Source organism: Vanessa atalanta, chromosome 23 (assembly GCF_905147765.1).
Source record: "Vanessa atalanta chromosome 23, ilVanAtal1.2, whole genome shotgun sequence".
Classification (NCBI taxonomy): domain Eukaryota; kingdom Metazoa; phylum Arthropoda; class Insecta; order Lepidoptera; family Nymphalidae; genus Vanessa; species Vanessa atalanta.
Window position 1 is genome coordinate 5469406 of NC_061893.1, and position 7160 is coordinate 5476565.

A 7160-nucleotide genomic window follows, 5' to 3' on the forward strand; every position below is an offset into this window, starting at 1 on the left:
ACTATGAGTAAAATAGGATACATATTGTATAAATGTGGATCATCAGACATGAAAAGTTGCGGAAGGGCACTAGTCAACGCTAATAGTGGTTTAAAATTTAAATCGTTTTAGAGAGACGATTCTCAGTACGCAGAAAGCAAATAGACAAGTTTCCCTTTAACTTTGTCAATGTAAATTCTAAGATAACAAGCATGATTCTTTAAAGGAATCCTTTGTTTGTTGAAGAAAAATTTAATGGTCTTTATGAAAGGAAAATGATTTATTTTTGAAAGTGTAAGCTATTTTAGTTTTCTTGATATTGAAAGCTTTGGGCAAATATTTGCTATAATATTTAAAGTTTTAATGAAATTATGAGATGGATTCGAACGTAAAGTTAATTTTGCAATTTGTTTTAGGTTTTAAAATAATGATGAAATAATTATATGTTATAACGTTGCAAATTATATTAACTGTCATAAAAATAAAGAAAAATTTTTTTTCTAAATTATTTTACAAAAGACCAGATAATTTTGAATAGAATGAAATTTATAAATACACCAAAATGGCGGATCGGAAGCCATTTTGCGTTCGCAATTTTAATTGGAACGATAAAAGGATGTTTTTCGTGGAATATTTTAAGGGAATGCGGTCGTGAGCGGCAAAAAGTTTTATCTGTTCAACGATTAAAATTCCATTTTGAAATGGAACAAATAGGAACTTTTTTATCGGGCCACGCCTGCGCTGTCACCTCACCGGTGATACCAATATGGCCGACGAGACATAAGTGTGTGGTAATTAGGTTTTTTTTAGTTTACAGAAACACAACGTCAATTTTTAAAAAAATGTTCCTTCCTTATAAGGCCTTTATGAAGTAAACAAGCCATATTATATTTTATAATTTTTCAACTTTATTGTATCTAATGGCGCAAAAAATATTAGGATATTTTTAATTACAAAATTTAAAAATAAAAGAAAATATTGCAAGTATAAAAAAACCCTTTCTTCATAAACTGAAAGAATTGTCGTTTAACTATTAATAAACTGTAAACCGATACTAAAACATTTAGGAAAAATAATGTTACTACTAAATCATAAGTGTAGTTACAAATAGCTCCATTAAAAATGAATAAAATGGCGTGGCACATAAAAATATCAACCGAATCATTTAGAGGCCAGCTGTAAATCAATGTGAATGTATAAATCAACGTAAGGAAGGAGTTTTTATATTTAGATCTATTAGTAAATACAAACATTTTATCTGCTATACAGCTTTGTAAAGTATTTTGTATTTATTCATTCTATTTTTAAAAGTCATCGTTTTCTTTTGTAGAAGGTCCGTTTAAAGTAGGTTGTTTTATTAGCATAATTGTTTTCTTCATAACGGTGAGAAAGAGATAAAAGGGACTTCTATCATACGATATGGGATTTTCTTTCGGACTTGAACCATTGGCGTTAACTACTTATTTTATAAAATTTATATAATTTTTTGTTACTTGTAACTTGTAGTTCAACTGTTTTTCACTTTGTGTATTATTTTAGACCACGTTACTGTTTTATTATAATACTAACATAATACAAAATAAGAGCGCGCTCAACTCGTAGAATGTACATGAATGGAACTTTTCCATCAGAAATCATTCACTCAATTTTCAATACAATGAACGTCCTTTTGATTTTACTTGCGTTTAACGCGCCCAAATAAGTTTAATTAAATAAAACAATATAGAGGTTTGAAGGGTAAACGACACGCGTCAAAAAAATAAAATTAGATCAACACGACACAAAGACCCTTTTTAATTTATATTACTTATTATTTGTTGTAACAAAAATTCAATCCTTATCCCTTTTTCATATTATGTGATGTATTATAGTATCTCGTATCTTAATAATTAAATATATTGTTTTGAGTAGGAAAATGTCAATTAGCAGAAGCTTTGCCGCGACATATCTTTCCTTTAAAAAAATATGATTTATGACAAGCGATGTAACACGACTCGTTATGAGGTTACAAATTGTCTATGCCTCTGTTTTGTTAATAGACTGATCACTGGCACTAGTGTTGAGACTGTGTCGATAACTTCCTATAATATAATATTTAATGTATTATTTTTAGCGCCACGAATTTTTACGAACCAGTGTAATACATTTTTGTTTTTTTTTTCGTCTTAAAAATTTATAATAACTCGTATCGAACATTTTAATTGTATTGTAATTAATTGTATTAAGAGTCAAGTAACTTTTAAAACTCTTCTTTAAAGATATTCCGATATGCTTTTGTAATATATTATAAAAAAAAAATATTACAAATTATTTTTAAAATATAAATCAAATTTATCGATGTTCTCAGCCCACAAAATATATGTACATACTGTAATAGATACTTCCTGAGCAATTAAGCATTTAGAAAAACTAAAATTTTGTCTAATTTCTATTTCAGTATCGTCCTTATGTACCTTAAAATAGGGGCTGTATTTTTTACTACGATATCTATAATCCGTGGTTGGTTGGTTTTAAGGGAAATATTTTTGTACGGAATTCTATTTTGACATTCGTGTTAATCGTGCGCAGGTGTGCACCGGCATGTAAGGAATGCTATTAATATTTATACAGAGCGACATTTGTACCCATATCTGTGAAAACCGCATGAGTTACAGATACAGCACTTAATGATCCACTGCTGGGCAAAAGTTCTTAATAGAAAAAAGTTTTTAGACGAGTAGGTTTTATGGATTAATCATTTTGGCCTAACTCAATTTATTCTTAAAATTCTGTAGTCATTTAGAGCTACTAGTTAAATTATAGAGTAGCCTCAATAGACGAAATACTTATAAGTTATTATGAATTACTGGATAATTTGATGTTTATAATGATTAGGTTAAGTTAGGTTAGACATTCAATGAATTTTCATGTGTTTGTGTTTATAATTCATCTCGTGCTCGGCGGTTAAGGTAAATATCGTGAGGAAAGGTTTTTATGTTTCTTATGTAAGTATGATTTCATGACAATGAAATTCTGCCTCAGTGTAGTGTTATAACATAAAATATAACCTCCAAAACCTTTTCCTCATAGGGAGAAGAGACCTTAGCCCAGCTGTGGGATATTTACGGGCTGTTATTTTAAATACTTATCTCAAGACACCGTGGTCATAATCAATTAAAAGGGTCTCATGGATAGTTACGAAAAGACAAAATATATATATTCCACGTTCAACGCCCACGCAGAAGTTCGTTATATATTATAATTTGTAAGTAGTTAGTTTATTTGAATCCGTATCTTTAACTTAACATATCTAAAAATGCGCAAGGGCATCATCATTACACGTTATCGGTTACAAATAAGATTTTGTTTTCGTTCACATTTTAAATTGTGATTTATTTATTAAACAATTTGTATATAGTTAAATATTATCAAACGAGTATTATTTTAATATTTAAGGTTACACGGTTATTTTGCTTTAATGAGAAGATTACTGTTTAAAACAACATTTCCTGTGATATCGTTTATAATTTCGTATTTATTTAGATTTAGCTTTACTAGTAAGTATTAATATTTAATATCGAGACGTTTGGTGGATTCAGACATTGGCATTTCCCGCCAAAACGTTTAATCAAATTGAGTGAAAATAGTGAAGTAAAAATCAGATTAAAATGTTTAAACTAACGTGCACTCTAAAACTGACACATTTAAGATATCCACTCTAACTTACCAACACGCTCATTCTAATATGCACTCTGATTTCATTTATGACCGTACAAATTGCCAGGATGAAATATTGCAAAATAGCTCAGATATTCACTTAAGAGCTGGTGCATACTTAGTTCAAAGACTAAACCTTTTGATTCAGTGACGAATGGTGTCAGCGTCTTGGGTATGATGCCATAGAATCTTTTGGACGACGTGTTTTTATTTAAATATATGTCTTTTTATTTCATTGCATATTGTTTAAGTCCTTAGCGTAAATTAATAAATATAACATATTATAATAAATATTAATACATTATTTGAAAATAAACATAAGCAACAAAATATCATTTAATTTAAAATCCCTATAAATTATTACCCTTAACATCCTGCACGATAATAATTAAAAAAAAAAAGATCTTGTCAAGGTTTTTGCATAAACGCAGCCCCTAAATCATATGAAGAAATTCTTCAAATATTTTTATGGTTTTATTTATATTCCAAGTCCAGGATACCACATCATTTGTAGGGAAGTGGAATTCTTGAACACGTGGTGCATTTTCTGCCATTTCAAATACATGTCTGTTAATTGGCTTTTTTGCTATAAACATTTTGAAGGTTCATATTTTTTGCGTTAATCTAAACTTATTTAATGAAGCTGTAGTTTGCGTAATTGATCTCGTTAATTTCAGGAACTACTTGTGTTGTTGGAAACATTATTTTTGCCCGATCATATGTTGATAAAGGTTAAAGGTATTAAAACGTTACGGCTGTTCGAAATAGGTTGTTTGTATATGTACTATATATAGTCCATATTTCACATTTCCTGTGTTCCAGTTTGAGATTTGTCATTTTTAATTTTTCTTTAAAAACCAATATTCGTAATTCAAAGTGTAGTTGTATTTTTTCTGGTTAGTTGATTTTGAATTTCATTCGCACGCTAAAAGTATGTATGAAATATATCTATCTATCCCATAATTAGTTTGTTTTTTTTTTGCGTGGCCAATCTTATAGACTAACCAACTGCACAAGAGATATCGATAAATAGTGCACAAGTGTGTACCGCAAAGGAAGACGAACTTTGCATTTACTCATTCGATCATTTGGGCACGACTGGAAAAGGATGTAGGACGCAGGACGCAGGACCATCGCTTACTTGTGTTCCATATTCCGTTGTACCTTGTAAAAACTCATCTCGATTAACCTGACCTGGAAATCTGACCCGAAATATGGGATTTTAATAAGCTAGTCTAGAGTTGTCTCGTCGAGAGCCTTTCTTGAGACAGTTAAATTTTACATTTAAAATAACCAATATTAAGATTTATTTTAGAATAATAAATAGAAGATTTCTTACATTATCATCAGTGAACATCCTAGGCAGTACCCTGACTAGATCAGGGTACTGCCTAGGATGCCCCCTGCCCCTGAGAGCTAGCCTTACGGGAGAATCGAACGCATGCAACGCTTCGAAAATAATGTATGACATTTACTCCTTTTACAAACAGATTTGGATCTTTCGCCCTACACCTTTTAGTATAGCTGGTAACAGTAGGTGTTTTAACCAGCTACTTTGAAAATGTGGTGCACCAACGCTTCGTTCAGTTGAGTTCTGCCTGATTCAGTGACCGCATCAGGCTATCTATCGTACTTTGTTGGATTATAATTTCCTTATACTTAGAATATGAAACCTTTATTCTTCATGCTCTGAAATAAAATAATTAACAAATAATAATAAGATATTCATTAAGCTATTAATGCTCGAAATAAGACAAGCGAGATCCCCCGTCATAATAAACAATATTGTATTAATATCACGTCATTTATCTAATACGGAAAACCAAACCAATCTATCCCTATCTACAAATTTACAATAAATACATATCGAACAATTTTCACCTTTAACACCAATGCAATAAGGTATTTAATAACTGCTATAACTTTGCTCTCTCACACTATTTTTCTTCGCACCCCATATAATTAACTGTCTTCCCTTCCGAATACTAAATGCCTATTTAGTACCAACTATTATAGTTAGAGGGGGATGGATATAAGAATTTTGCATAAGAGTGAACGAGAGGGGCGAGGTAGGGGTAATAGACATCACCCTAAGTTTGCACGGCTTAATATTAGGGCGGTTATAGATGTGAGATATAATGACATAGGACCCTCTGGTGTATTTTAAGATGAAGCCGAGTGTGAAGTGATAGGAAATTGTTTATTTTCTCCGAATATAATGCAGTTTATTTTAAAATTGACTTGAAATTAGTACTTACCTACCATATTTTGGCTGATACGTTTTCGTTAGCTACTACTCCATTTTTATTTACTAAGCATATCATCATTGTTTAAAAAAGAAATAAAATGCGTTTAAAATAAATACTTTGCTTTACGACTCTCACATCAAAGTGCATCAACTAAAATATTTCTAAAAATTCAATTAATAAAATTTAATAAGGCATATGTAAATTGTATTACATATGACGTCACACATCAAGTCTTGAGCAAATTTTAAAAAGTATACATTGGTACTTACATTCTGTATGTATGTATGTAACAAGGTACATATGTTGTAGTGAAGGAGTGTGGTGGTTTAATTCATAAACGTACCTACAATATTCCCAAACATAAAAATAATATAGGTACTCAGAATTGTAATACGCATACACATTCTTAAAGATTTTGTATTCAAATATCATCATTAAATAATTAATTTTAACAATTCATGAACGTATGTTATTATCTTTTTGTGTAATTTATAATAGCTTTTATAATAAACACATTATGTGGTTAAGAATTTAAATAAATAAGTGTGCAAAGGCATATGTTATTGAGCCTTATCTTTGTACATAATTGTTTTAATTTATTATGTAACTATACATTATATTAGTGTTACACATTAGATTAAATGTCTGCTATTCATCGTAATATACCCAATTAAGTTCTACTAGGTACGGAAGTGTCCACGAATACAGAGACAAACTCTACATTAGGTATATTGTTTTATAAGGGAATATATAACATTCAATTTTGAATCTTTGAAATTAACTACTGAAGTAGCCTAACAGTAAAACTCAATCATTTTCAAAACTTGGTAAACGACTCAGGATTTAACCTCAGTACCTTGAAATCTGCAGCGTTATAAGGTAACCAATAGACCAACTTCGTAGAATAGGTAGAGATACATAATTTTGGTAACTTCGGGCTGCTACTGAGGAATATTTTGGGAAAACACGATAAATGTATGTGTCAATGATTTAACCCCATGACCTCGAAGTCTGCAACATTATAAATTAGCTGTTAGACTTACCGGGGCAATGTTCGTAGAGCATTTGAAGATAAGAAATAGATATACGTTAATTTGAATCAAAGAAATATCAAAATAAAATTAATATTATTATTTCATTGACATTTTTATTCATATTCGTTTTGCTATATAATAGTATTATTAAAATTATAATAATTTATTTTGAATTTAATATTTTTTTTATGAATCTAACTTA